Here is a 10,457-nt window from a genome sequence, read left to right on the forward strand (position 1 = left end):
CCCTTTGTGACACTTGGTTAAAACATGTGCATTGCGATAATCCCGGTAATCCAAGCTATTTAGGACAAGGTGCGGGCACTATTAGTATACTATGCATGAGGCTTGCAACTTGTAAGATATAATTTACATAACACATATGCTTTATTACTACCGTTGACAAAATTGTTTCTTGTTTTCAAAATCAAAGCTCTAGCACAAATATAGCAATCGATGCTTTCCTCTTTGAAGGACCATTCTTTTACTTTTATTGTTGAGTCAGTTCACCTATCTCTCTCCACCTCAAGAAGCAAACACTTGTGTGAACTGTGCATTGATTCCTACATACTTGCATATTGCACTTGTTATATTACTTTACATTGACAATATTCATGAGATATACATGTTATAAGTTGAAAGCAACAGCTGAAACTTCATCTTCCTTTGTGTTGCTTCAATACCTTTACTTTGAATTATTGCTTTATGAGTTAACTCTTATGCAAGACTTATTGATGCTCGTCTTGAAGTACTATTCATGAAAAGTTTTTGCTATATGATTCACTTGTTTACTCATGTCATTTACATTGTTTTGATCGCTGCATTCACTACATATGCTTACAATAGTATGATCAAGGTTATGATGGCATGTCACTCCAGAAATTATCTTTGTTTATCGTTTACCTGCTCGGGACGAGCAGAAACTAAGCTTGTGGATGCTGATACGTCTCCGACGTATCGATAATTTCTTATGTTCCATGCCACATTATTGATGATATCTACATGTTTTATGCACACTTTATGTCATATTTGTGCATTTTCTGGAACTAACCTATTAACAAGATGCCGAAGTGCCAGTTGATGTTTTCTGCTGTTTTTGGTTTCAGAAATCCTAGTAAGGAAATATTCTCGGAATTGGACGAAATCAACGCCCAGGGTCCTATTTTGCCACGAAGCTTCCAGAAGACCGAAGAGTCAACGAAGTGGGGCCACGAGGTGGCCAGGAGGGTAGGCGGCGCGGCCCCACCCTTGGCCGCGCTGACCTGTCTCCTGGGCCCCTCGCGACGCCCCCTGACCTACCCTTCCGCCTACTTAAAGCCTCCGTCGCGAAACCCCTAGTACCGAGAGCCACGATACGGAAAACCTTCCAGAGACGCCGCCGCCGCCAATCCCATCTCGGGGGATTCAGGAGATCGCCTCCGGCACCCTGCCGGAGAGGGGATTCATCTCCCGGAGGACTCTACACCGCCATGGTCGCCTCCGGAGTGATGTGTGAGTAGTCTACCCCTGGACTATGGGTCCATAGCAGTAGCTAGATGGTTGTCTTCTCCTCATTGTGCTTAATTGTCGGGTCTTGTGAGCTGCCGAACATGATCAAGATCATCTATCTGTAATTCTATATGTTGTGTTTGCATGCTCTCCGTTATTAGTAGATGCTCTGGCCAAGTTGATGGTAGTAACTCCAAGAGGGAGTATTTATGCTCGATAGTGGGTTCATGTCTCCGTGAATCTGGGGGAGTGAGAGAAACCTCTAAGATTATGGATGTGCTGTTGCCACTAGGGATAAAACATTGATGCTATGTCCGAGGATGTAGTTATTGATTACATTACGCGCAATACTTAATGCAATTGTCTGTTGTTAGCAACTTAATACTGGAAGGGGTTCGGATGATAACCTGAAGGTGGACTTTTTAGGCATAGATGCATGCTGGATAGCGGTCTATGTACTTTGTCGTAATGCCCAATTAAATCTCACTATACTCATCATAATATGTATGTGCATGGTCATGCCCTCTCTATTTGTCAATTGCCCAACTGTAACTTGTTCACCCAACATGCTGTTTATCTTATGGGAGAGACACCTCTAGTGAACTGTGGATCCCGGTCCAATTCTCTATACTGAAATACAATCTACTGCAATACTTGTTCTAGTGTTCTCTGCAAACAATCATCATCCACACTATACATCTAATCCTTTGTTACAGCAAGCCGGTGAGATTGACAACCTCACTGTTTCGTTGGGGCAAAGTACTTGGTTTGTGTTGTGAAGGTTCCACGTTGGCGCCGGAATCCCTGGTGTTGCGCCGCACTACATCTCGCCGCCATCAACCTTCAACGTGCTTCTTGGCTCCTACTGGTTCGATAAACCTTGGTTTCATACTGAGGGAAAACTTGCCGCTGTACGCATCACACCTTCCTCTTGGGGTTCCCAACGGACGCGTGCTGTACGCGTATCACTGCCCCACCCTTGGTCGCGCCTGGCCCATGTACTGGCGCCTCATCGCCTCGTTTGCTCCGCCCTTCCGCCTATTTATTCCTCGTATCGGGAAAACCCCAGGGACCCGAGCCTCCATCCACGAAAAGTTCCGACGCTACCGTCAACTGAAACCCTAGTTCGAGAGGGTTCTACAGTCCATCCCGGCACCTTGTCGGAGAGGGAAATCACCGCAGGATGCCTCTACATCGCCATGTCTTCATCCGAGGTGATGCGTGAGTAGTCCTCCACGGGACCATGGGTCCATAGCAGTAGCTAGATGGATGTCCTCTCCTTGTTGTGCTTCATGTATAGATCTTGTGAGCTGCCTAACATGATCAAGATCATCTATTTGTGATTGCTACATGTTGGTTTGATGTGGATCCGATTTATAGAGAGATTGCTTTGGTTGATATTATGTATTATGTTATTATGATCTTGCATGCTCTCCGTTTCTAGTAGATGCTCTGGCCAATTAGATGCTAGCGACTCCAAGAGGGAGTATTTATGCTCGATAGTGGGTTCATGCCTCTATTTAACCATGGGAAGTGACCTTGTTCTCTACGGTTGTAGATGTGTTGTTGCTACTAGGGAGAAAACAGCGGTGTTCTATTCAAGGATAGTTTCATAGTTTACTTTACACACATTGCTTAAAGCGATAGTCCGTTGCTTGCAACTTAATACTGGAGGGTGGCGCGGATGCAATCCTGAAGGTGGATTATTACTCATAGATGCAGTTGGATTACGGTCTATGTAAATAGTTGTAATGCTCGCATACTTTCATAGCATGTATTATGCACCAACCATTAGCGTAGAATCTCTGTTTATCAATTACCCATCTGTAATTTGTTTACCGAACATATTTATTTTATTGGGGAGGCGCCTCTAGTGAACTATCGACCCTGGTCCTTCTTCTTTTAATTGCAATCTTCTACAGCATTTTCCTGTTCTGTTCTCTGCAAACAATTCTTCTTCCACACGGTTCTTTTAATACTTTGTTTTCAGCAAAACCAGTGAGCTTGACAACCTCGCTGAAAGTTGGGGACAAAGTACTTGGTTGTTTTTGTGCAGGTCTCCACGTTGTTGCTGACGTCGGCAGTGCGCCCTGCCACGAGTTGGTTCGCAACACCTCGAGAGAGAACGTTTTTCTCCTACTGGTTGATAAACCTTGGTTTCTTACTGAGGGAAAACTTCCTGCTGTGCTCATCATACCTTCCTCTTGGGGTTCCACTCAACGTTGCGCATAAATTCTCCTTCATCAACTCCGCGCTCAGCAATGTGCTCATCATATCTTCCTCTTGGGGTTTTCTAACTTCTTGTATCGAGCACCATCACTCCCGATGAAAGAACATGGAGCCCCCATGTGTGGTTTTGGTAATTGATGGCAGGGACATCATAGTGGCCATGCCGAGGGCTGCACTATCCTTCTTGAGGAAGTGCATCACATGATTTGTGGATTTGACACTCTTTATTTGGCATGAACGGATCCCACAATGATATCAACATGCTCCATCGCTCTCCGGTGTTCTCCGGGCTTGTAGAAGTCAATGCTCATGTGGTCAGCTATGAGATCAATGAAAATGCGCATGTCAAGCGATATTACCTTGCTGTTGGCATCTATTTAGACTAGGCCACGCTACTGAAGACGGTCTGTAATCCTCCAACAGAGAAAACGAAGAGGTTTGCCCAGAGGCAAGGTGCTTGCATGAGAGATATGGAGCGGACATGTGGTGTGCTCCAATCTCGGTTGCATATTGTTCGTCGCCATGCTAGAACATGGAATGTTCAGACCATGCATGTGGTGTGATCATGCACAACATGATCGTTCTTGATGAACGCGATGACAGCCTCCATGACCAAGGATGACAATTTCAGGGTAAGTTGGTTGATGTCAACACCCGGATTTTTAAGTCCAGATGCCTGTCATGTCATACATCGCAATCCCAGGAATATTGTTATTGCGAGACATAACAGTTGAATATCATAAGTCATCATTCATTACATACCATAGTCGTCTTACAAATATAGATCACATGATCCAATATTACACAAATAGTTGATCTATTGATCAACGGGCACAAAATTCATAGCGGAAGCGTAAATAGAAGGGACTCTCTAATCCACAGGCCAACGTCTGACGTCAGGAGATTCCCTAGTTGTCGTAGACATCTTGGTTGCCATCATCTTGATAGTTCTGCTCCTCTTCATAGTCTGGCCATTTGAATAGCCAGGGACACAGCCGTGAGTACTTTAAAGTACTCGCAAACTAATACTAATGTAAGTATTAACAATTCTAGTAAGGGGGTGCTAAGCTCTAGTTTATTTGCATAAAGCCAATTTTAGTTCACAAGTATTTGAGAAAAAGACTTATTCAAGTGCTAACTAACTCAAGTGGGAACATTAGTGTCATTCCCACAACTCAAGTTGTGATTCAAAAACAAGTCACCATTTACCATTCACTTCACCAAGATTTTCAAGAATCTGACACCGGAAACTGTATGGCCTTTCCAACCGTCCGTAACCGTGGACACGGCTATTCGAATAGATTTACACTCTGCAGAGGTTGCACACTTGTGCCACAACATTTGATTTCATCCGTCAGGATTACCCCGAATCATCGTAATCATCAACCATAACCTTTCACTTACAAACCCTAGTATGAGCACCTCTCCCCATGAGCTTGGCCTCCCAGCGAAGACCAACTGTCAACCTGGGAACTGCACAGGGCTTGGCCGTACAATTCACCTCAATTCACATCATTTCTCAACAACGGAGGCAGCCTCGGCATAACCCATATGATGTGTGTTCAGAGGGAACCCATACTAAGATGCATAAATTTCCAGTTAAGCCCTACCCATAATCAGGTATTGTGGGGGTACTCACTATTGGAAAGGTATCGCATTCAAACCAATATCAGTTTTATCAAAAATCACCATCTTCTCCAAGTCATATTCACCTTCAAAATTCATTCAATGGAATGACTCATCATTCCAAGGTTTCAAATTCATTTCAAGTCACATGTTCCCATCTAGAGTAGTCAAGTTTTAGTATTTAGCACTAGCACTAATCATGAGGGGTGCTACCTTGCTTGGCTAGCTTTGAGACTAACTTAGCTACTCTAGTAACCTTCTTTAACTTAGATCAAAGTTAACTATAAAAGTAACTCTTTAAATAAACAAGTAAAAACTTGTAAGGTAGAAACTTGGGATAGGCTTGTGGTAAGAAAGTAAGACTAATGGTGCCTTGCCCCAAAGGGCTTTGCACTTTGCAAGAATATTAGCTTGCAACCATAGAACTTGCAAATGTGTTAGCGTGCCTTGGTTGTTGAAGTGATCAAATTTCTCTTCTTCCTCTGGGTAGAATCCTTCCTCTTCCTGGTATTCTCCGGTACTAGCGTCTATACATGAATACGAGGATACAATCACCAAACAATACTTAAGTAGCCTTAATTAGCCTTAATGGCTCACTCCAAATGATCTAGCATCATCACTTAGCATTGCTACCAAGAATTAATCTAGGGTTTTCTTACTTAGGGTTAGAGAAATAATTTTCTCTCATTACATATGTAAATGATAGTTTCCATTTAGTTCTTGAGGAATAATTTCCTCTCATTGAATCTTCTTAAGATTTAACTTCTCAAACAATCATACATGAAATCATGTTGACCTAAGTCAACCATTCATTATCATCATTTGAGAAAATGATTTAAATGAGGTAGAATACCTCATACTATTTAACAATTCTAATTATGATTTAAATTCACCAAGTATTTCATGTGAGAGTTATTGACCAGGGGTTCAAACTTCATATGAAAGTACTTGGGACAAGATTTGAATGAAGTGAAACACTTCATATGATTTGCATAATAGTTTTGGACAATATCACTTAACTAAAATAGCCATATAGTCCTTTACTTAATTTGGGCCATGATCACTTAAAGTAACCATACCATCTTTTTGCATAAACAATTAGTGTAAGTGAAATTTGAGCTATTAGAGTTGGAAACAACTCAATATCATTTTTGGTTGATTTTTAAGATTTGTTTGAAGTCCCAAAAGTCCCTGCCTTGTTCTTTTTGTCACATTAATTCTACACAAGATTTCAAATTGGGACCAGTGGGGTTGGATCAAGCATTTCATAAGCTTTCCAACAATATGAAAATTTGTTAAATTTGGCCAAGCCAATTTGAAACTATTCAATTTCCAAGACAGGACCAGTATTTGAATTCTCTGAAACAATTTAATTTGAAAAATTGCTAATAGGCTAGGCGGGAAAAGGAATGGGCCGATTTGGTTTGAAACTGAGGAAACCAGACCAGTAGCGCTGCGGGCCAGCTGACAAAGGGGCCCGCACGTCAGTGACTTAGGCTTACCGAAACGGTATCAATCACTGCGAGCCGTTAGATTAGAAGCAGATCGAACGGGGGAGAGTCGTCGTCGTCGTCGACGAGAGGGGAGCCCTGGCACAGCGGAGGTAGGGGGTCGGCGGCGATCCTGGACTCCGGCGAGGGGCGGTGATGAAGCAGGGCGAGGTTGTCGTCGACGGCGAGTGCACTGGTACCAACGGCGGAGCTTGAGGTGGCCTGTAGCGATGGATTGATCTGCGGTTGCTTGCGGGTCCCCGGCGAGAAATTGGATGGCTAGAGGCGGCAATGCGTGGTGGAGAGGAGCGGAGGAGGTTCAGAGAGAGGAGGGGAGTGAGTTTGCTGTGAAGAAGGAGGCGCGGGAGAGGCTCCATTTATAGGGCGCGAGGTGCCCGTGGTGTGGTGGCGAGGGTGACAGCGGCACAGCGACTCCGGCGATGGAAGGGGGTCGGCGACGGCAGGGCGAGGTAGGCGAGGTCAGTGCGGTGCTAGCGTGCTTGCTAGGTAGGTGGGGGATGGCCTGGCGAGCGAGCGAGACGACGATGTTCTGGCGGCAGGGTTGCGGGAAATCGGCGAGGTGGTTGACGGCGACAGGTGGTGCGAGGGCACGGGCGCGTGTCTGGGGGTCTTGTGTCGCGGCGGCGAAGCTAACGGCGAAGGAAGGGGGTCCGGGGGAGGCGCAGCTCGTCGGGGCGGCAGGTGGCCGTGGCGCGTCTGGTGCGTGCCCACGCCGTGATCGGCATGGCCTGGGCCGCACTGGGCACGATGCGTGCCAGCTCTGTGGGGTCTTTCTCCGGCAATGGTGGGCATAGGAGGTTGCAATAGGTCGAGGTGGTGCCAGCAGACATGGTGGCCAGGGTTGAGTAGGAAGGAGAAGAGAGGAGGGTGTGCCATGTGTGACATGGCCGGCATGGCCATGCCATGCTAGGTTTGGCCTCCTCCTCTAGGGTTGCTGTGCATGGTGTAGGAAGAGAGGGGACAGGGGAGCAGGGTAGAGCTCAAGTGGTGGCTTAGGGTTGGCTAGAGCACTATTTCAAATAGTGTTGGAATTTATGCCTATTTGCAATTTGCAAAATCTTGCCAAATTTGGTTTGTGCACTATGGTTACAAAATTTGAAAATGGTGTATTTGGATAAGTTGCAAATGACCAGAGACAAACATGTGTGATGGTGGAATTTTAAAAATCAAAGAAATGCAAATTTGCTCAAAGTGAGATTGTTGCATTTGATAAAAAGTTCCAACTTAACATGAGCATAGAATTTGATCCAAGATGAATTTGACATGGTAGTCTTTACCAAAGTTGTTCTCCTTCATGTGCTCTTGGATGTGGTGCAAAGAATTGGGAGAGTTTAGTTTGAAAAACTTGAAATGCAAAGGCTCAAATTAGGGACCAGATTATAAATGGCAGATTTGACCATTATCATAGGCGATCCCAATTTGAGTTTGAATTTGATTTGATTTGTGTTTCTTTGATTCCAAAAGTTGTAATAAGTGTTTAGTAACATAATACAACTAATGGTGAAGACCAAAATGGTCTAGGGTAAAGATTTGGAAAAATGGCATAAACCATATGTGAGGGTTTTGTGAATTTCTAGCTTTTATTCTTTTATTTTTCTTTGCTTCACTTTGACAAGAGTGAGGTTTATTTGGTGTTAGATTGAGTTGGGAAAAGGGGTTTAAACCAATTTGGGGCAATGGGGGTGCCTAGGTCAAACTTTGATATTTTGGCTAAGTGCCACATATGCCTCTATGCATATGCTTTCTTGATTTTTTGTTTTCTTTTTGGTTTCACCAAGATTTGGGTGGTAAGCCTTAAATTAGGTTTGTTGAGGTATTTCCAAACCATCTACCAAGGTAGACAATCAAAGTTTTATCATTTGCAAAAAGTAGCCATAGGCTTGCATATGCCTCTTTCTTATTTAATATCATTTCTTTTTGTTTTGTTTTTCAAAGGTTGGTGAGAAGAGAGATGAGGTTTAGGGTTTAGTAAGTTTTGCAATGGTTCTCCACCATTCAGTAAAGTAGGAAAGGTAGGGGTCAAGATTTACATATTAGGGCTATATGCCCACATATATCTTTTTCTTTTATCTTGGGTTTCTCAAAATTAACCCACTTGGTTTTGAGAAGATTAGGGTTTAGGGTTTTGGAAATGTGTTCAAAGTAATAAACAAACAATCATGGCAAAAACACAAGTATTAGGTATGAGCACTATGCATAGCACTCTATGTAGGAAAAGTTTTTGTTGGTTCTCATTTTTGGAAAAAAGGAAATTCATTTTCTCTTTGTTTTAAAATTTGGGGTGTTACAGTTGAGCCGCATGTAGGGGCATCAATGTTTGAGTTTCTCCATATGCGCATTGAGCTCCATGATAGCGATATATCCGCTCGTCTCCAAACGGGCATTATTGAGCATTAGTGGACATTGGCTCAACATGAGAAAAACGAGGAGTAATCATCGAATGCATTTTTATTTGTTTAATTATGATGTAATAATAAATATTGCATGTGAATTTTATTCGTTTGCTTCTTCAATTTCGATGTAATAAGGAATTGAACATTATTTGATTGCCACATTATAGGTATGTGTTATTTGGGTTAAAATTATGTTAAGAAGTATCTCTAAATGGATAGATTGGACCAAAATGTGTTTGTCCGCTGGGCTACCCCTACCCAAAGGAATAAGCGTGGCCAGACGCCCATCTTGGTGTCTGCGGCCTAAGCCAAATGGTGATATGTGTTTAGCGATGGGTCGTTGGAGATGCCCTTACAGTTGCATCGCATGTGCTCTAGCAAACTCAAACAACATAACATATTAATCCCATATTAGCACAATAATCTTCATATTTTCGCCATTCCAAGTAAACCAAAAAAAAAGTGAATGTAGTTGTATGCCCACTTTCACTAGTAGAAAACCTCTCATCCATCTAAGCCTTTAGTACCGGTTCCCTTACGAACCGGTACGAAAGGCATTATTAATACCGGTTCCAGGGGTGGGACATCTATACCGGTTCGTAATGGACCTTTAATACCGGTTCGTGTTACGAACCGGTATGAAAGGGTTTCTGCCCAAATTCCAGGCTGAGGTGGGGCCAGGGCTACACCTTTAGTACCGGTTCTTCTAAGGAACCGGTACTAAAGGGTCCTCCCTATATCAGCGCGCGCCAACCCGCCCGAGCCCCTGCATATCATTCTCCAAATCTCCTCCTCCCTCACATTTCCAAATATTTTGCACCTCTCACACTCCAATAATTTTCATTTTTCTCCACCATTTTAACAAGATTAACGGCATACATCTACCCAAGGGTTAGCAATATCATCCTTCCTTCCGGCGTTTCTAATTTAGCTCATTTTTTGGTAGTTTTAACTCGTACTATTTTTCTAGTGCAAGCAAGGTGTTCGATGAAATGCCTAAGTTAGTGATTTTATTTTTTTATATGCAATTTGAGCTGAAATTATGGTATGTTTTGTATGTTTTAATTAGTATCATCCCCGTCCTTACCGCCGTCGATCGCCAGCGTCGTCCCCTAGCCGGCACGGTACCACCTCGGTGAGCCCCTCTTCTTTTTTTATAAAAGAAATTAGTTTTATGTGATGAACTTGAATATTAATTAAGTTGGTCACTCATATATCCATGATGTTGTGTATTTAATGATTTTTGATATACATATAAAATGCAGATGAGTCGACAATGGATGTACGGTGACCGGTGCCATCCCGAGTTCATTAATGGCATGCATTATTTTCTCAACGTGGCTGAGGCAAACAGGCGGTCGAATGGTTTCATGTATTGTCCATGTAGTTCCTGTAAGAATATGAAGGATTACTCTACCTCGAAGACCCTTCACGTCCACCTGCTGGAGAACGGTTT

The sequence above is a fragment of the Lolium perenne genome, chromosome 5 (genome assembly GCF_019359855.2).
Source record: "Lolium perenne isolate Kyuss_39 chromosome 5, Kyuss_2.0, whole genome shotgun sequence".
Lineage (NCBI taxonomy): Eukaryota > Viridiplantae > Streptophyta > Magnoliopsida > Poales > Poaceae > Lolium > Lolium perenne.